Raw genomic sequence first — 21,757 nt, 5'->3', positions numbered from 1 at the left:
TCAAAAGGTCGCAAAAGGTGATCACGTGACCCCAGGACACTGCAACAGTCAAAAATACATGCCAGTTGCCAAGCATCTCAGTTTTGATCATGTGACCCAAGGGGATGCTGCAACCGTCATAAGTGTGGAAAACAGTCATACATTACTTTTCCCAGTGCTGTTGTAACTTTGGTCACTAAATGAATGTAAGTTCTGGACTATCTGTATCCACATTTTTTTTCATAGAACAGCAGAGCTGGGGCTCTTCAAGAGAAGATTTGGAACTTAATTACTGATGCTTTATATTGTTATATTTATGTTATAATGATTCTTATGATGAGGGGAGGGAGGAAGAAATTATAGGTAATCCTTGGAGATACAACTATTCAAATTTATAACGGCACTGAAAAAAGTGATTTACAACCAGTCTTTGCACTTACAACTGTGGCAGCATTCCCCATGGTCATGTGATCAGCAGTTGTGTTTACAACAGTTGTGTGTCCTGGAGTCATTTGCAACCTTGCCAGCTGGCTTCTGAGAAGCAAAGTCAATGGAAGAAACTGGATTTCCTTAATGACGGTCTTATTCACTTAACAGTGATTTTCTTAACTATGGCAAAAGAGGCTGTAAAATCAGGTGCAACTCACTTGACCACCTTGCTTAGCAACAGAAATTCTAGTCTCAATTGTGGTCCTAAGTTGAAGACCACCTGTATATGCTGCTTCTAATAAATCTTAAAAGTTGAATTAGCTAATTCAAGTCATGAACATTTCAAGATCAGTTCATGCCCTGGTGACTTCACGGACATGTCTAGAATTACCTTGAGGTAAGATGGGCAGCCTATAAATTTTATAAATAAATACGTGGAGGTTTTCTATAACAGTCTGAAAGTAATTTGCTGTGGTCTTCTAAATTGTTTTTTTGGCTGCTCAGCCTGGTGAGCTTCCAGCTAAGAACTAGGCAAGTCCTGCGCTGTTTTCCAGATCAGCAAACTTTGTCACGACCCACTATTTTTGAGAATGCAAAATCTAGGAATAATGTGGCTGTGGGACAATTCCTACTTGTTGTTTTAATAATATAATTATTTAATTACCTCTATTGCCTTACAATCTTCCCAGCCTACCAGAATGGGAAGGCAGGGTATGCTCCAGCTTCAATTAAGGAAGTACCCATGAGGGAACCTAGAGCAGGGGGTGGGGAACCATGGCTCTTTTATGACTCGTGGACTTCAACTCCCAGAATTCCTGAGCCAGCATGGCTCAGCTTGGAAACCTCTCCCTTTCCCCTCAGCATGGCTGGCTCAGGAATTCTGGGAGTTGAAGTCCACGAGTCATAAAAGAGCCAAGGTTGCCTACCCCTGCTCTAGAGGAAGGACTTTCCCTGTAATGGCTCCTTCTCTGCAGAACATCATTCAGAAATAAGGTTGACCCTTCCTTGCTATTTTTTTTTTGAAAGCCCTAAAAACATCGTTCTGTCAGCAGGCCTGTGAACCCAGGTTCATTTGTTGCCAATCCAGTGGTTTATGTGATTGTATTTGTCACCATCTCTAGAGGTGGGAGTCTCTGGGCTTTTCATTTTATTGATATTTAGTGCTGTACATTACCCTGCATCGCCGTGTGCGAGTTATTTATTTAATAAGTAAATGCACTTTTCAGCACAAAGTTGAATTGTATGCAGGTGTCAACCATTGTTGTTTTTTAAAAAAACACCACCTGCTTTTTGTTTTCCACTCTGAATATGGAGGCCTCTTAAATCTTTACAAGCAAAAAGCAGAGGATAAGATAAAAAAAACCCTTCTTCTTGCCTACAGAGGCCTATTCCATTCATTGTAGCATATTTTTGTGTCAGGGACAAAAGTCCTTTTGTCTTGAAGGAGGAAATATTTTCACTCACCTGGGATTTTTCTCTGGGGCAAAAAAACCCCAGTAAGTTCGATAAAAGGGAAATGAAGAATGCCAGACTCGGATAGTGTCAGATCCCGAGGGCTTGGATGTGTGCAAAGATAAGTCCTGTAACCTGTTGGGAGTTTCGCTGAGTGTGACAATCAATCTCTCTCAAGGAATGTAAACCTGAACTTGTGAGCTCTGCAGCAGAAGATTCAAGGACGTGGCTTAGCTCAGATGCGTTTAGAGCAAAGATGTTCTGAACTGGCAAAACCCACAGAATCTAGGGACCTAGCTGTAATTTTATGCCAGCTCCAAGGTTTAAATTCTGCCTCTTCCTTTCTTGCTCTTATGGAGCTGAAGTAAAAGATTTCATCGCCCAACAGCCTCAGCTTTTGAGAGCAGTTGTACAGTGCTTTGGTAGCTGTCTGATCTAGATTCTTCTGACAGAATAACAAGAGTTGGAAGGGACCTTGGAGATCATCTAGTCCAACTCCCTGCTCAGGCAGGAAACCCTATACATTTCAGATAAATGGCTGTCCAATCTCTTCTTAAAAACCTCCAGTATTGGAGCATTCACAACTTCTGGAGGCAAGTCGTTCCACTGATTAATTGTTCTGCCAGGAGATTCCTGCTTAGCTCTAGGTTGCTTCTCTCCTCTTGTAGCTGGCAGTTTCCACCCTCACACCAACCTTCACAACTCTAGTGGGAGATGGTGACGTCATGATTGAATTTACACACCCCACAAACCCAAGTAATGGTGTATATTTCTCTGTGGTCATATAACAGCCTTTGCCCAAAGAACTACAGCTTAATATGTGATGGCTGGTTCATACTATAAGTCTTTACAATGTTGGGATACCCACAGTGTGCTGAATCACCAGGCTCATCATAACCTGGTTTGTTATGCATAGTGAACCTATAACACAGTAGTGCTAAACACAGATGAAAATTATGTGCTATTAAGTTGTTTCACCTCTTGGCAACCACTTAAATTTTCTTCATGATATGTCCCTAACCTCTCTGGTCCTTCAGATCTTCCCACAGTGCCCCCATCCACACTGTACCAGAATTATGCTGGTTGTCCTCTTCTCTTTTCTTCAACAACTTTTCCCAGCATTATGGACTTCTCCAGAGATCAAGGGCATTGATATAATACATTAAAAGTCACATAATTTGATCCTGATCAGTGAAAATTTCAGGATGATTTGTTCGATGATCCATCAATTTGTTTTCTTGGTTGTCCGTGATAATCTCAACAGCCTCCTCCAACACCAAAATTTGGAAGCATCAATATTCTTTCTATCCTGCTCCTATTGCAGAGGTCTCCAAGCTTGGCAACTTTAAGACTTGTGGAGTTCAACTCCCAGAATTCTCCAGCCAGCACGTGCTGGCTGGGAAATTCTGGGAGTTGAAGTCCACAAGTCTTAAAAGTGGTCAACTTTGGAGACCCCTGTCCTATTGCTTCATCAAAGTTCAAAAGTGTGAAAAGATAGCAGATCTTTTTTAAAATTAAAGATCAAATGAATAGTACCAAACCAGGTGAATTCTAAGTAGCACTTTCCATGTAGTATCTGGTCTGGGATAGTCCACGACAAAATGTCTTGTAAGGTAGGAAATCACTTATGACGGAGTTAAAAGGGTCACCTGCCAGTGAACCAATAATGCACATAAAAATGGGTTGGGCTTTTGTTTCTCTGGTTGTGGCTACTATCTCGAATTGCTTGACCCCTGCCTGTGGGCATCCCTTCTCTTTACCCACCAAATATCACCATCAGATAGCAAAACATCAGACAGGACTGGGGAAAGAGGCAACTTTGACAAATGGCTACAATAGCAGATCTGCCAAGTCCTCCATACTCACTCTGGTGTTTTACACCTATTCATTTAAAATGAGTTTGACTAGCCATTGTGATCAGCTGATAATGAGACCTACTTTTGGACAAGGGTTCAGCACTTATTCTAGAATAGTATTTCTCAACCTTGGCAAGTTTAAGATGGGTGGACTTCAACTCCCAGAATCCCTCAGCTAGCAGGCTGGGGAAGATTAAAGCTTGAGACAGTACATGGAAGAGCTAGCAATCTCTTCTCTACTACATAGGCCCTTGTCAGCCTCCACCACCAGTTAATGATCAACTCAGGGATCTGGACAGAGATCCACTATTGTGGCTTGTTGCTTGCTTAAAGAGGAAACCACTGTTTAATACCAGAACAGCTAACAGTGAAGCTGCCTCAGAGAAATGGGGATGAGATTCAAGTAGGGGTGTCAAACCGCCAGCCCACGGGTCGGATGCATCATGGCAAAACCGCATCTACCCCATTGCCGGCAATGGAAAAAGTCGTGATACATCACAACACATCACATGATATTGAGAGTTTGACACCCCTGGATATGTTTAAAAAGAGTGTGGGAGGTTTTGCCATGGTTTAATTTCTGAAGTTGCTATTTCTATGGCCTTATTTGCTGATATTTTCCCCCACACACAAGAGAGATGGGTTTGTTAATTTTAAACAGAATGGGAAGTAATTTCTGGTGAAGTAAAAGATATATGATGTTGTCAAGGACACTTGTGTAGAGTTAAACACTGACCTCTATTTTACCAGGATCTGCAGTAAGATCAACCTGATCTTATTGATGATTGATGGAGATTTGAATGTTGTTGGTAATATTCACATTCCCCCGGCAGGTGGCGCTAAAGTTCCACATCTATGGAAGCATGAGGTTGAAAGAGATTCTCCATCATCCCTTTTCCCAACGTGTTGCTTAAACACATCTACCAAATATTGTAGGTGATTCATTATGTCTTTCTGTAACTGCTCCCATTGTCAAACTGCTGGTTCTATTAGAAAAATATCCTTTCTTTTAACCAGGATCTGCCTTCCTGGAACTTAGTCTGTCATTCCATAACCTGCACAGATAGTCCTCAACTCACAACTGTTATAGTGATGATTCAAGTTACAACGGCACTGAAAAATGTGACTTATGGCTGATTTCACACTGATGACCCTTGCAGCATCCCCATGGTCCTGTGATCAAAGTTCAGACATTTGGCAATTAGCATGTATTTATGATGATTGCAGTGTCATGTGATCGCCTTTTGCAATCTTCTGACAAGCAAAGTCAATGGGAAAGCCAGATTCACTTAACAACCATTTTACTACCCAACAGCTGCAGTGGTTCACTGAACTACTGTAGCAAGAAAGGTCATAAAATGTAGCAAAATTTACTTAACACCTGTCTTGCTTAACAATGGAAATTTTGGACTCAGTTGTGGTCGTAAGTCGAGGACTACCTGTACTCTGAAGACAAAAAGGGCCCACCATGCTTCTGTAGGACAGGGGTCCCCAACCTGTGGGCTGTGGCTGGCGTGTGCAACCCCTCACTTGTGCTAGCCCTGTGCCACGGGGCGCAAAAATGGGCCGCCGTGCCTCGAGGCCTTAAAACAGGCTGATGCTGTGCTATGCAAAAACAGTGCTTCCATGCCACAAAAATGGGATGCTGTGCCACAGGGCACAGAACTGGGTAGCCACTATGCCGCGGGGCACAAAAATGGGGCACTGCCGCACCATGCAAAAATGGGGCACCGCTATGTCGTGGGGTACAAAAACAGGCTGCCACCGTGCTGCAAGGCACAAAAACGGCCACTGCCGCGCCATGGGACATAGAAACGGGCCACTGCCACATTGTGGGACACAAAAATAGACTGCCACCACACTGCAAGGTGCAGAAATAAGGTGCTGCACCATGCAAGAACGGGACAGGTGTAATATGTGGGCGCCAGCCCCGCCCTGTTTGCAGCACACACGTGCTTGTGGCCCTGTGTACACACACATGCATGTAAAATGCTTTCCCCTCCCTTTTCCTCCGGTCCGCCAACCGACAAAGGTTGGTGACCTCTGCTCTAGGACATTTTCAAGAGCCTGAAGAATATTACCATATTCCTACTCAGTCTTGTGTTTGACATCTAAACTTACTTATTTTCTTCACAATCTCTGAAGCCCTGAGTTCTAATCCCCCAGTCATCTCTTCTGACTGTTCTGTTTTTCCTGACTGCTTCTTGAAAAACAATGACAAGAACTGTATCCTTTCTGAAGGCTGTATCCAACCTATGTATATTAAATTTATTACTTTCCAGTGTTTGATCATTATACCTTTGTTGATGCAGTCTAAAATAGCATTTGCCTTTTGTTGTATGCATCAGTTGCCTCGTGGATTTTTAGATTAAAAAAAAGAGAGAGGGTAATCATCTACATAAATAAATAACATGTATAATAAAATAATTGCATGCATCCTTCATTTTCTCTAGCTCCTGTGATTTCCTTGCCATCTGACTGGACTTTTGGTCCTCTCACTACTGTTTCCCCAATTTTTCAGATGCTAATGTTGAGTCCCCAACTCACCAACCAGTCTCATTGTGCCCTGCGGTATGTTCATTGTTCTTGTCATCAAAATACTTTTGCAAGCGGTCGGACAGAGGAGAAAGTTCTTAGAGCTCAGACCCGTCTTGGCTAAGTTACCAAGTCTCTTCCTTTTTCTAGAGAAATGGATCAAGTCTCTTCCTTTTTCTAGAGAAACAGGTTGTTCTTAAGAATTAGTTTCCTTAACAGCTAGGAAATAACCATCTCAAAAAAAAGGAAAACATCCGTTCTCCTGCATAACCTGCATATAGAACAATTAACCAGTGGAACAACCTGCCTCCAGAAGCTGTGAATGCTCCCAACACTGGAAGTTTTTAAGAAGAGACTGGACTGCCATTTGTCTGAAATGGTGTAGGGTTTCCTGCCTGAGCAGGGGGTTGGACTAGATGACCTCCAAGGTCCCTTCCAACGTTACTATTATGATTATGATCTCTAGACAGCTGATGGGATAGGATGCCCATGGGGGGGAGCACACTGGATAAACCTTGGAGGAGGGACTGCTCCCACTTCTGTGATGGCAACAGCCACATAGTTCTGAACTGTTGGGTCTTAACTGACTTAAGATCTCCCATCCTGCGCCAGAATAACACAAATACGTTAACAAAAGGGTTGAGGACTAAAAAGAGGGCAATTGAAAGGGCTTCATGCTGCTTGAAATAGGCCAGACTTACTTTGGAAGGGAAAAGGAAGGGAAAGGAGAACAGGACAGACATCCAAACAGCAAGAAGACTGGATCTGGGATTGAACTTCAGTAGTGTTGGGCACGAGCAAGACAAACCACAATTGGTTAGTCTCCAGCAGCAGCTTTCTTGTTAGCCACTTGCGTTACAAGCATCTCACCAGACTGTCTGCCTTCCCCTGGGAACGGTCAGCTAAGGCTTTGAGGATTATGGGGGAGGCCAGGCCTGCAACGCTTCCTGCAGTGCAAGGACTCTAAGCTTGGTCCCCTCTTAACACCTCCCTCCAGCCTAGCTGGAGATTCCACCACAAGTAGTGCGGCTTGGCTTGCTTCCTCCAGTGGGGTGCAAACCCTGGTATGTATGTCCCAGTGTAGAGGCCCCGAACAACCTCTCTCCATTCATGAAGCGTTTTTTTTTCATCTCTTCCTGCAAGGAGGGGAAGGGGGAAAGATACATATCCTGGAGAGAATTCGATAGAATTGAGGTCACCCTGGGCAGAAAACCTATTTACAAAAGGAGAGGCAAGCAGACACCGCTACCTGGAGGGATGATAACCGAAAGGCCTTCGCAGAGCCCCAAATCCATGTCCTTTGGTTCTCATCAGGATACATGGGGCTTTTCAAACTTTCCGTCAAAGACTTACTAAGCAGAGGACAAGGTCCTTCACCATGTCTGAAGGTGGTAGTCTTGCTTAGTGGGCACAGGTGTGCTGGCTCTTTATGAGGGTAAGCGAGAGGAGCTGAGGACGAAACACGGCCTTTCGATACAGGCCACCAAAATCAGCTGCCTTGTGGGAGGGCCGGGGTGGGTGGGGGTGGGTGGGTGGGAGGGCGCGAGTAGCCATGCAGCTGGAAACCATGAATCGCTCATCCAAATAACCTCCCTGTAATTACATTCTGTTACTTAACGAGGGTGAAGCCACCAAGGGCCTCGCAAGTTAGACGCTGCCAACAAAAGAATCACATGCATTCTGCATAAGCAATTCCAGATCCGCATCGACTGCGCATTTGCAAAACTTAAGATTTCTCAGAGAGGAGAGAAAAAGGAAAGCTTTTTGGGGGGTTCAGCCTCAGGCCTCGATTTGACAGGAAGGAACTGTGGGGGTGGGGTGGGGTGGGGACTGTATCAAGCCAGGGACCCAAGTTGCTTTCAGGGAAGGGCAATGCACAGTCTCAGATGCCATGTCAGCATTTTGAAGTCTGCCTTGTATCAGAAGCACACAGGAGTTAGAAATGGATGGATAGATGGAAGGGCTGTTTATTCTCCTAGGTAACCTTGGGAAAAACCTGATTTTGATTTTGGATCTAGAGGTCAAGGCACACCGTTTCCCGCTTGCTGAAGAAATAACGTTCTCTGCGGTATTTCAGGCAGTCCTTGACTTACGGCCAAAATGGGGGTCAGAATTTCCGCTCGTTAACGGAGGCAGTTGTTAAGTACCTTCGTCCTAATTTGATGACCTTTTTTTGCCACTTTGCTAAGTGAATCACGGCTGTCGTTAAAGTGAACGGCAGAGCTGGTAAGCAACTCCGGCTTCCCCCATTGAGTTTGCAGGTCGAAGGTCAAGCAAACAACCCTGGGATGCTGCAACTGTCACACATACACACCAGTTGCCAAGCGCCCAAACTTTGATCACGTAACCCGTGAGGATGCTGTGATGGTCCTAAGTGCGAGAAACAGGGGTAAGTCATTTTTCCACGCTGTTGTAACTTCAAACGGTTGCTAAAGTTAATAGGGGTAAGCTGAGGGTTCCATTTCAGTACAAAAGATCACATCCAAGTAGAAGACCCCAGTGAAATGCAGTCGTGTGGAGCATCCCTAATTAGCTTCATTTTAAATCTCTCTCTCCGCATACTCTTAATGGGTTTGGTTCTCTGCAAGCAGTTTTGCTCTGCTATAAACAGAACCGAACAAAGAAGCAACTGAAGAAGCTTCTTGGATGAGAAGTGAAATGTTTTCAAAGGGAAAAAAACCCCCAAGAAAGTTCAATTGCCTTTTGGAAAAAAGCACCTTTGGGACAACCGTGACCTGAATGATTGAGAATCTCCACAGAGAAAGGAGCATGTGGGTCCTGTTTGTTTTCTTGATACCTTCTCAATGTGAGGCCGTAATGCCCACCTGTAGGAGACCAAAGAAATCTACTCTGGAAAGACTGGATCCAAATGAAGCAGTTATTTCTCCCTCTTCAAGAAAAAGTCTTGCATCAAGTACTGTACAGACTTACAACCTTTAATTTAGTGACCGTTCGAAGTTCCTGTGGCACTGAAAAAAGTGATTTATGACTGTTTTTCATCCTTACCGTTGCAGCATCCCCATGGTCACGTGATCAAAAATCGAATAATGGCCACTGGTTCATATTTATGATGGTTGCATGGTCCCAGTGTCATCTGATCACCTTTTGTGACCTTCCGACAAGGAAAATCAACACGGAAGCCAGATTCACTTTACACCCATGTTGCTAATTGAACAACTAGAGTGATTCGCTTAACAGCTGAGGCAGGAAGGGTGGTACAGTGGGGCAAAATTCACTTAACAGCTTCTCGCTTAGCAAGGGAAGTTCAGTGGTGGTTGTTAAGTCGAGACTACCTGTAGACGTTTCCTTTACAACCCCTAGTAAGCTTTCTGGACACCACAGGCTCTTCCTTTTCACTTTATGCCTTTCATTCTAGCAAGTGGAGAAATAGGTAAAGGAGCAAGAAAACTAATTACCTCAGCAAGTCTCTTGTTCCTGTGACGCCAGTGTGTGAAGCAAAGAAGGACTGCTCTGTATAAACTCAAATGTACCAAGATGGAAGATATTTATTTTATTGAATTTGCATGGATGATGATGATGATGTGTGTGTGTGAGAGAGATTTCATCCTTTTCCAGGACAATGGAACATCCAGCAAGGGAATACAGGTAGGCCTCAATTTATAAGAGTTTGTTTAGTGACTGTTCAAAGTTACCACAGGACTGGAAAAAGTGACCATTTTTTACACTTATGACCATTCCAGCTTCCCCACGGTCACGTGATTTACGTTTGGATACTTAACAGGTGGTTCATATTTATGACGGTTGCAGTGTCCCAGGGTCATGTGATTCACCTTTTGCGACCTTCTGAGAAGGAAAGTCAAGGGGGAAGCCAGATTCACTTAACAACCGCATTACTAATTTAACAACAGCAGCGATTCACTTAACAAACGTGGCGAGAAAAGTCTACAAAATGGGACAAGACTCACTTAACAATTTTCTCACTTATCCATATAAATTCTGGGCTCATCTGTGGCCGTTAAGTCAAGGACTACCTGTACAGTCTTCCTCAGCTGCAAAATATTCTCTCTTGCTCTCTTTACATGGTATGTTTTTCCTACCAGTTATCCTTCAATGGATCTCAAAATAACTTGCTTTCAATGTTTAAAAAAAAGAAAAGAAACTCTTAAGGATGGAGCAGCACTGTCTCCTCCTTATGAGACAGCCAGGGGTGTGAGTGAATCTTGTCTTTCGCTGCCCAATCATCTCTTCGGCCATCTCCAGCAATCCTGGCTACTCATGAAGCAGGTCTGATCTGCCTCGGGAGGAAATGGTAGCTGCAGCCTTTATTCTGACCGGGGAGCCAGGCTTCACCATGTTGAAAAGAAGCGCAAGAGAAAACTCTGCTTGCCATATTGTCCTCCGCCACTACCAAGAAAGGCAGTCCTCGACTTATGACCACAGTCTGAGGGCACCGAGGGAATGGTGGTTACAACCAGCCTTTGGAGTTCCAGCTATTCCATCACCCCTACTGTCGTGTGATAGTGATCTGGGTTGCACTTATAACCGGTTGCCAAGCGTCCCATAATCACGCAATCACCTTTGCAAACTTCCTTGCCTTCTTTTCCAGAAAATCAATGGGGAAGCCAGCGGGGAAAGTTGCAAGTCACTGGATAAGACTCTTCTGCCAGGGCACACTTCCACGGTTCCTCTGCAGTCACACTGTGCTGGCCACTCATGCACCCCTGCACCCCCTCCCCCGCCTGCAGAGCATTTCAGGAGCACCCACCTCGTCCCTTCCCCACACTTCACCCCACCTTGCTCCCTCCCCCACTTGGCAGCAGCCACTTACCTGCTTGCTGGCCAGGGACTTGCAACTTCCTGTTGGCTTCCCCACTGACTTTGGTTGTGCAGAGTCAGCAGGAAGTTGCCTTGCCTAATGATCATGGGACTCAGTCACTGATGGCAACCGTGACTGCAGGGGTCACTGTCCCTAAGTGATGTAGTGCTTTATGACTGCCTCGCTTAACAATGGAAATCCCAGTCCCTACTGTTGTCATAAATCAAGGACTATCTGTAAGCTGAAAAACACTTCTGCGAAACTGGAAAGGACTTTGTCAAAAGAAATATTTGAGAATATGTTCACCCACTGAAGGCTATTCCAGGAGTAGAAAAATGTTGAGAAATCACTAGGCAGGTTTTGGCACAACTTTAATTATGTCCAGCATCACTCCATTCTCTTTTTGCTTTCAGTCCTAAAAAGGCCACAGCATGGCAGCTGTCCCAGCTCTGTCCCTTACGCTGACTTTTCCTACGCCTTTCCTAGGAATTCTCGCTGTGTTTTGAGATGAGTTAAATAATACTGCAGCAATTTTCCAATTTCTCGGCTTTCAAATGAGACACAGGACGCAGAACAACTGTTGAAAGCATAGCTTATTTAATTTTTTATACATTTTTCCTTTTTTTTCTCTTTTTCTTTTTTTCTCTTTTTTTTAAAGTTTTAAATTGTCCTTTAGAATTTTTTTTTCCTTTTGCATAGGGGAAAAAAATTAAAAAGAAAAGAAAACCAAACTTGGCTTTCAGGTAATGGTACATAAAAGTAGGCGCGTCGGCTAATAGTATGCGTATAAATGCTAGAATCAAATATCATGAGAACACCAAGGAAGTGAGCGAGGAGGGAGGTGAAGAGGGTGAAAGACATGGCTCCATTTTTTTTTTTGGAGAGCTCCAACTGAAAACCCCTTTGGGAAAATGAATTGCATTTTGCCTCGTCTAAAATCAGTCATGGATTCCCCTCCCCAGAAAACTCCTGAATTGAGGATATGGGGAACTTCCTGTTTAAAATTCCCTCTTTACAGAACTGAGAGATAAGAATTAAAGTAATTTAAGGCTGTAGTGTAAAGTGCCCCCCAAGGCTGATTCGTTTTCTTCAACCACCCGTGAGCTTCTTCACCCAAGGACGGGACTCGCTCATTTTCCCTGGTGCTGCGGTGTTTCTGTTTGTGTCGGTGTGTGTTAATGTAACATAGCAAGCAAGAAGCGAGACAGAGAATAAAATATTACTGTTAACCACTGTAAAATATAAATGGACAAAAAGTATGTGCATGGGTCTGAGAAAGTCAGGGAAGAAATGTTCTCCAACAAAATACGCCGAAAGAGAGAGATGGCAGGGCAGGGGAAGAAGAAGAAAAAAAATAACATTAGAAAATTAGCCATTCCAATCTTGGCATTGAATTCTTAGGAAGCCATTTCTGCTGATTCCTCCCTTCCGGGCGTCGTGCTCCTCAAGACTATGTAATAACAACAGAAAACAAATCCAAAGGATAAAAGATGAATGTCTTAAGTTGAACTGTGGCTGCTAAGAGTGATGTGACAAGGAGATTGGACAGGATGTGTGGTCTCAATTGGGCAGGGCAGTCTAAGGCCTCCTGTAGTTACCAATCTGGGTAAGTAGGATCTCAACCAAGTTATTAACCCCAAGGCCCAGCCAAGCTTTGCTTCTCAGATTAATCCAAACTGTTTGGTGAGAAAAATGAAAAAGCCTCACTTGTTCTAGTCATGTGACCAGACATTTACCTGACAATCTAGTTCAGTGTTTCTCAACCTCAACCACTTTAAGTTGTGTGGACTTCAACTCCCAGAATTCCCCAGGCAGCATGGCTAGCTGGGGAATACTGGGAGTTGAGGTCCACACATCTTAAAAGTTGTCAGGTTGAGAAACATTGTGCTAGTAGTTCTTCATCAATTTCAGTTTCCAAATTTGAAGAGAGAAAATTGAGACTTGACTTTCCCACCCAAAGTGGAGGTTATAATTACCAAGGAGATTTTTGGTGATTTTAAAAAAAAAGGGAAGAAAACATCTTGAGGTGTTTTCCTGGAACGGCTGACCATTCCCACTTCTGAGAATATACCTGCTTTTTGTATGCACACTCCAGGGATTAAATAGTGCACAATATGTTTACCTCTGAACACAGAAGACTACAACTTTCAATTGTGTCCCAATGCAACTTATTTCTATACATATGGATATAAAGAGATTCAGTCCTCTCTTCACTGTACATGAGATTGCATTACAAATTTTTGTTAAAGGAACAATAGTAGCATAAGAAAAAAAACACCAAAGTGAGCCGAGCATAGAATGCATCAACCAGTTTCGGATTGCAATCAAACTCCATCTTTTTAAATACCGCCCCCCCAGCCAATCTTGATGGAACAGAGTTTTTTGGACACCCAATTTCACCCCACCCACCCCAAAAAAACAATAAATTCAAAGCTTCAAATAGACTACAGATAAATAACCTGGAGAGAAGAATTATATGAGCAAAAATGAAGCAGCCAAGGAAATGCAAACCAGCAGTACAGGCACAGCTTAAGTTATATTTTTGGTATTTCTTACTCCTGCTGGCTTCTCTCCCTTGTGTGTGTGTGTGTGTGTGTGTGTGTGTGTGTGTGTGTATTCGGCTACTACTCACTTTATGTTATGGTCTGTAACCTGAAAACATCCCAAATTTAAAATGTTTGGGGTAGCGATGCTGGAAAATTAATGACAGTTTTGACCACCAGAAAGTTGTCTTTTCAAATAGAATATGAACTGTGGGCACACAAACGCACTTCCAGAAGTCCCATTGCCTATCCTGTTGCGGAGGGATCTGAACAACCCTAAACAACCGCTTGAAATCTACACATAACACGAAAGAAGGTCAATAAAAGGAACTCTATATCAACAGGGCAAACCTACAGTACATGGGTTTAAATCCAGTTTAATTGTTAGCTCTCTCGTTTCAGAAACACACAAGCACACGCACACCAGTTCTCAGATCGTTGGTACTTTTGCAAAATTGCTCTTTTTAGAACCAGTTCAGGAAAACCATAAGATTTAATCCAGAGTCAAACATATTTGCTACTTTTGTAGGCAGGAGCAAACGGTTTACACAAAGTCAACTGCAACCAGCTTTCATTGAAACAAAAGTCGCTGTCCATGTTCATTGGGGAATTTAATTCCCAAGGCTTTTTTCCAAAAGAACGAATTTACAGGAAAGAAACTCCAGTTTGTTCCTTGACCCCAATTTCTTCCTATTCAGCATTCTTGGAATCTTACCTTCAACAGGCAAAAGGCCACATCCCTTGGCACCCCTGCTATGGCACCCCTGCAGATATTAGTGCCACCCTTGGCATCTTCCTCCCCCATATAATGGAAACCAGATTTTCCACACCAATGCCCTCTTTCACTGTTCCCCAAAGTGTAACTTTAAAATGTGTGGACTTCAACTCCCAGAATTCCCCAGCCAGTAAGGCTGACTGGAATTCTGGGAGTTGAAGTCCACCTATCTTAAAATTGCCAAGATTGAGAAACACTTCTTCAGGTAATAGCATTTCACTCTGTATCACCCACCCACCAAATCTAAAACCAAAGACCAACTATGTGCAAGTTAAAAGAAACTTCCTTTCCAGAAAAAAGCAGCAATGTAATAAAATTATATTGCAAAAGTATTTTTTTTAAAAATATATATCACTTCTCTCCCTCCCAACCCACCTTGCAAAGTTATCCTGGTTTATAAGGAAGGATTGTCTTGTCAGATCCTATGCTTCCCCCACATCCCCATTGACCCTTCCAAATTTTCCCCTTTTAATCATGTTAACAAGAGCCATCATTTTTCAGAAATTGTATTTTGTTTTCCAGAGGGAGAGAGACAGGGTGGGGAGTGGGAGGGGTAGAGATGTATTACTCTTCCAGCAGATTGGAATAATCGAGTAGCCCAAGTTTTAAAAATCCCCCAATAGCACCGCATAAGTAAATATATTATATATACTATTTTTTTCCTATTTATAACATAAGGCCTTTCAAAAAGCAATAATAATAACAATACTAATAATTAAAAGTGTCAGATTTTTTTTTTCATCCTCTGGGATCTCTGTAGTGCATTACGATAGCAGTTGACAGCAAGACAAGAAATGGGACAGGAATGAAAACATGAAAAAGATCATTTCTGCATTTCTGGACAAGGCCAGCCTATACCTAATTCATAAAAGTTTTTCTCTCTCTCTTTCTTATCTTTCTCTTTTTCCTTTTCTTTTCTTTGCCTTCATAATATCTTCAAGAATGGGGCAGAATAACTCAGCCAAGTTCTGAACTGATGCCAAGGGACTTTCAAAATCAGCCCCAAAAGCTGCATTAAATAATTAACCCGCAGGCTACGGATTCCTTACATCTGTGGAATCAAAATAGGGCATGAAAACCAGGATGACTTTTATGTTTCCCAATCTATAATCCGGCAAGCAGCAGACATGTGTCTACCTGCGTTATCTTTAACTCCTTTAGTTGCCTAAGATACCCTTCCAAACAACAAAGATGGTGAATTTGCACATGTTTTACGAAGGAATCAATCGACAAACCCACCCACTACTTTGATTTGCTTCTCTCAAGAAAAGTAGCTTGCATGGTCTCTCTCTCTCCAGAAAGACATGAAGGACGTGCCTAATGATAATTTTAAAGCTGGTGCAACTTGAGAGAGCTTCTGCTTCACTTGCCCGCTGCTCCTGGTGTTCTGTTACCAATTTAAATTTATATCAGGATCTCAACCCTGCTACAATCAGCCCCTTGTGGAGAAGTTGCGGAGGTACTCTGCAGCAGTTTTTATGCAGTCCCCTGGTCCCTTCAAAGACTGCAAAGGAGAAACAGCCTCTGCAAAACCTTTACTGCGCATTCAGGAGAAAGGAAGTTTGCAATTAAAAGGGAGAAAAAAGGCCAGCATTTGGAAAAGTAAATCCAACCATCTCATTTCTCTGAATATCCCATCAATGTTTCCCCTGAATCTGAAAGGAACACACTAGACAAGAGATCTGTTTTGCAAATAGCTGTACATGTATACTAGTCCACGCAGTGTACATCTGTCTTGGGATACTGAGCCTTGATGCCATAATTGTGCAATTGTGCATTGCTATGTCTGTGTCTCTGGGAGGCGTCATAATAATGCAGAAGAGGGTTTATTAAAATGATTCTAGCCCAGAAGCAGATCACCCAGTTCAGTTGGTGATGGCTACAGAGAGATCTGTGAAAGGGCCTGTCCCAAACTGTGGAGAGTTATTGCCAATTGGCGTAAATGAACTTGAGTTAGATGGATCAAGGGTCACATTTTATGAAAAGCAACTTCCTAAGATCCTATGCATTGTCTAACAGTCATGGTAAGCCACTCAAGTTCAATGCTTGGTATATATTTAGATTTTTTTTAAAAAAAAACAAACAAACCAACCTACAAATCTATGGAAGATTCCCAGCGTGACAGAGACAAAAGATAAAAAATCCAAACTGAAAGAGAAAAGTCGCAAAGGAGACTTCAGAGGATTTTTCTGTTACAGATTACTACATCCGGAAATGAGGGGTATTAACAGATCACAAGGCTTTTAGAGCATTTAAGTCAAAGGGAAAAAAATGGAGAACTTAAAAACGAGGCAATACCATAGCCTCTTCTCTGACAACGAAGAAAGGTCTGAAAATCAGTAGAAAGAGTAATGTCCAATGCTGCATCGTATCTAAGGGCTGTAACCCTTAGGAAGCAACCCCAACACTTCATGGATCAGATTACTTCTTCCTCCCTTCTGTTTTTCTCTAGAATATCCGACTTTCAGCATCACAGGCAAATTAACAGAATATTAACAAGTTTGGAAGGGACCTTGGGGGTCTTCTAGTCCAACCCCCTTACACTGCAGACAAGCACCATTCTAATTCCACGAAAGAAGCTGACTGTCTTCCATTACCTGGAAAATAACTTAATATTTACTGCAAGAAGGGACTTTTCCTAGAGTCTTGCCCTGAGAGATGGCAAATGGAAGTACAGAAATTTGAACTGTTGGGAGGATGTTAATAGTGCTTTCATTTCTTTGAGTTTTCTCTTCTATTGGTTCATGATCCATAAACGATAGACTCAAATGAAAGGCTATTTTCAGTTTGGACAGGGGGATGCTGTATCCAATCAATCAGGATGGGCAGCATTTTTGAAGCTGGAGACACAATTTAATTTATATGTATTTTGGGACTCTGAAAGGACAAAGGCAGAATGTTTCCCTCCTCCCCTGCCAATTTTGCACAATTTGAGAATTTACTAACAATAAAACAAGCAAGTTTGGCCTAACTAAGAGTTAAATTCATACTGTCAGCTGATTCACTGAAACTATGAGTTGGTTGGTTAACTGTTTTTTTCATCTATAAACCAGTTGGTGGCAGCAAAGAGTTATAATTTTGGTATGTCTTGGGTGCCATCTAGTGATCATCTGGATTTACGCAGCCATCGGGGCAGTGCTGATGAAAAACTGGAACTAGAGCACGGGTAGGCAACCTTGGCTCTTTTATGACTCATGGACTTCAACTCCCAGAATTCCTGAGTCAGCTGCTGGTTCAGGAATTCTGGGAGTTGAAGTCCATGAGTCATAAAAGAGCCGAGGTTGCCTACCCCTGAACTAGAGGAATAGCTATGGGAACTGGTGGACGAACTGTAAATTATCCCAAGAACTTTCCAAGAGGAAGGGAGAGGTGAGATGGCAAAAAGGCAGGGCAACAGCAACCACTAGCAAAGAAATTTTCTGCCAGGACTTTCTCTGACTTAATGCATTCAGTTGGAAGTGTAAATTAAAAAAAAAGACTTAGATCGTGTATTTCTCCATCACAGCCAAAAGGATTGAAGAGCAGATCGGGGATTAGATATAAGAGAGTGGTCCTCTATGAAAACAGCATAAGTAATTGTCCCAAAGGTGCTTTTCCAAAAGGCAACTGGACTTTCTTGGTTTTTTTCCCCTGAAAACTTTTTGCTTCTCATCCAAGAAGCTTCTTCAGTTCTGATTGAATGGTGGGGAATTCTTCTATTCTATACATCTTTTTATACATTAATTGGAGCCACAAGATTACCAACATTGAATGTGCTCCATCCTTGTGCATCAATGCACCTAAATTGCCCACACACTGTTTGGAAGCAACATCAGAGGAGAAATGCCTCTTCCAGAAAGAAACATCTAAAGCTGTGAATTAGACAATGAGATACTGCTGTGGCTTGAGCACAAGATCTCTAGAAATCAGGCAAAGCAGGAGGCTGGGTGGATTTGCTCATTAGGGGAGGGCAAGGAAGCAAAATCACTGACAGTGTCCAGAAGTTGAGTCATAGCAACTGGATTTCTTTTCTTTTTTTTTTGGTTTGCTGCGTATCAAAGTAGCATCTTCAGTCTTGGATAAGCAGCGAAACTTTCGAACAAAAAAAAAACCAAAACAAAAACCCCACCCCGAAAAGAAGTCCACTTGCCATGACTCAACTTACTGACAACTCTGCCTGGATGACTGAGAATGTTCATTGATATGTCACCAGTTGTGGTTACCATATAACAGGGCTCTCCAAACTTGGCAAATTCAAGGCTTGTGGACTTTTAACTTCCAGAAGTTGTCAGCCAGCCATGCTGGTTTGAGGAATTATAGGGGTTGAAATCCACAAGTCTTAAAGTTGCCAACTTTGGAAACCCCTGCTATATAGTATGAAACATCACAATGGGGTGGGGTCTTTGTAAAAATATAAGGAAGCTGGCCAGCAGTGCAGGACCCCTCAGCCTGTTGAAATTCAGACTCTCCATCAAGGGCAGGGAAATTCTGTCCTTCCAGATGTTGCTGGTTAATTCCTAAGCTCCAAGGGACAATGGTAGTAATCAGTGATGAAACTGTTTGAGGTTCAACTCATCTGGAAGACCCATTTCTCAGACTTGCTCAAAGGTTGGCTGTTTTCCATACCAAAGCCACAATCAGAAAGACTTTGCAAAAGGATACTGTCTTGGCTTGCCTACAGCCAAAGGTGGCCCCATCACTTTGCCTAGCTCTGAATGCTTGTTCCCAGTCTGCCTATTTGCTTCAAAAAGCCACCCCAGCAAAGTCCAGGTATATTGGATTGCAATGCTTATACTGGTTGTAAGAGGACACTTATAATTTAATACGTATGAAGAGCACCGAGTTGGGAATGACTGCTTCAAGTCATTTAAAAAAAAAAATCAATGCATTTTCCCATCCTTTCCCGTGCAGAAAGAGCCTCTACTGTACAGAAAACCCTTTGTTGTTTGACAAAAGGGGGGCGTTTCTTGCCTTCTCTTTTGTCCAGCTTTGGTAACTCAACTTAAATAAAACTGGCATGACAAAAATATCAAATTCGCATGAAGGATAGACCATTACAGTCCTTCAGCAGAATGTTAAATACTGTTTTCAAAGTTTTCAAAACTCCCCCCCCCGAAGTTTTAAAACAAAATCCATACTGTAATGCAGGGGTGTTCAAACTTGGCAACTTTAAGACTTTTGGACTTCAACTCCCAGAATTCCTCAGCCAGCTGGCTGAGGAATTCTGGGAGTTGAAGTCCACAAGTCTTAAAGTTGCCAAGTTTGAAGATCCCTGCTGTAATGTTTTTGACACAAAGGTGGTCCCACGAAGCAATGCCAATCTTTCCACATGCAGTGGCTCAGATAGTTGCAAGATTTTTGTTTTACAGAGTACATTAAGATGGGGACATTTCCTGTAACATGGAAGTAAGCGAGCTGGCACCTTTTCTTTATTTTGGACTACAGATTCCGCAGTTCTTTACAATGAGCTGCTAGCAAGGGTTGATGGGCACTCAAAATTTCTGTGGAGCATCCAGTTACCTACAGCACTTCTGCTGTTAAATCTTTGTTAAAGGTGGTAAGAAAGGGAGGGCTGGCTATGGATGTATACAGGTCCTCTACTTAGGACCCCAGAAGGACTTACAAAGCAGTTTTGAAATTCTAATGGCCCCAGTTACATGACCGCATGGTAGGCACGTTGCAACCTGCCTATATTTACAGCCGTCTGCAGTGCCCTGTGGGGTCATGTGACTGCAATTTATGACGGTGACTGTCATGACTTACTAGCATAATTGGCAGACTCAATTACAGTTGTAATTAGAGGACCACCTGAATCTGTTGTTGTTTTTTTTTAAAAAAACCCCACACACAATTGAAATATGAAATAAGCCAATTCATTCATTACTAAGATTTTCGCCTGGAATTCTCTTAAACCATCTGGACTAGTCATGGACAGAAGGATAGGAAGAGTATGGTTTGCTTGGGTTTTTCTAGCCAATGAAATCCCTATATAATTGAAATTCTCTGACCAAACTATGTATAATTATGCAGATTCTAACGTTTTGAAAACTTAAACCAGGATTCATTCTTATAGAAAACACTTAAGTTATAAACAGATGATAAGCAACAAGCTAATAAAAATATAAGTGCGAGACCCTTTGTTATGATCTATTTTAAAACTGCAGATCTGAAAAAAACAAAAAAGTAATAAGAAAAAGCCTGGAAATATAATGCTATTTGGATGGAAAATCTTAAAATCAGAGGCAGAAGAATAAGCTAAGTCTCCCATAGAAAATGACCGGAAAGTAAAACAAATGAGAATAATAAAAACCACAATGCCAGTTATGAAAATTAAAGAAAGAGCAAATTTATGAATAGTTTTAAATGATGGAACTAATGAATTAACTAAATTAGTATTTTTCCCCTTGCGTACCCCCTAACATCAAGCAGAAACTCAGAAAGGAAAAAACGCAGTGACTGAAGAATAACTAAATAGAATCATCAGAATGTGTGTAAGAATTTGCAAGCAAATTCAGTGTCATGGAGCAGAGTAGCAAATCCTAAACTTGAGCAAGGCATTAAAAAAATCAACATGGAAGGAAACTTTTTTAAGTTTCTGAAGTAAACTGAAACTCTCTCTGCAACAGAGAGAAGACAGGTAGGTGAGGGGAATGGGAAGGCTGGTAAGATATCTATTTTTTGTATCATTTGTTTCCTTTTTATAAAATTGTTCACCCCAGTCTCACACCATCTATTAGTTCAAACAAATCTAAGCAAAATTACAGGGAATCAATAAAATTCACCCTACTTCCTTCTGTCTTAAAAAGTTTGGGGAACTTTTTAAGTCAAGGGAAAGTCCTCATACAATGTGAGATTTTCATTGCCACAATATACACTTTTGAACAATGGATATCAATGTGGTGAGCGTGCAGACTTCCTTGCTCATTGCACGCTCACACACACAAATGCAGACACAGATACACACGCACACACACAAAAGAAGAAATCTGAATGACCTCTATGGTTGGAACATAAATCAGCTTCTCAAATTTTCGAGACACTAGCCAGAAACATCAATTTTCACTAAAGATGCAATTGATCCTACTTTTATTGTAAAAACAAAGTGTCCTGTCTTTAAAGCAATCTACCATTCTCACTTTTTTCTCCATACATCTCTCTTCTAGGGAATCCACTCAAAAGGGATCAAATTACGTAATTAGGGTTACGGTTGGGCTGACTGGGCCTTCTTTTTACTTTTTCAATCAGTAGGAATCTTGAACTGTTCTTCTGTGAAAGAAGCTGAACCGATTCAGTTATAAATTTGAAGTCATCTATCTTTAACCTACCCCTACCCACATGTCTGGAATATCCATGTCATATATGTAAGCTACTAACATTATTACACGTGCTTGAGCCACCTCTACATCCATTGTACTTCACCAGTCTTCCAATC

The 21,757-nt window shown here is 42.2% G+C and overlaps 1 long non-coding RNA gene across 1 annotated transcript in view; it reads left to right on the top strand.

Annotated features, from left to right (window-relative positions):
• Positions 1–21,757, top strand: part of LOC310632811 — a 269,935-nt gene that overhangs the window by 94,579 nt on the left and 153,599 nt on the right. The gene's annotated exons all lie outside the window — the stretch shown is intronic.

The sequence above is a fragment of the Vipera ursinii genome (assembly GCF_947247035.1).
Source record: "Vipera ursinii genome assembly, chromosome: 1".
Classification (NCBI taxonomy): Eukaryota; Metazoa; Chordata; class Lepidosauria; order Squamata; family Viperidae; genus Vipera; species Vipera ursinii.
Note: the sequence above shows the minus strand (reverse complement) of the source record. Positions and strands in the feature narration are given on the sequence as shown.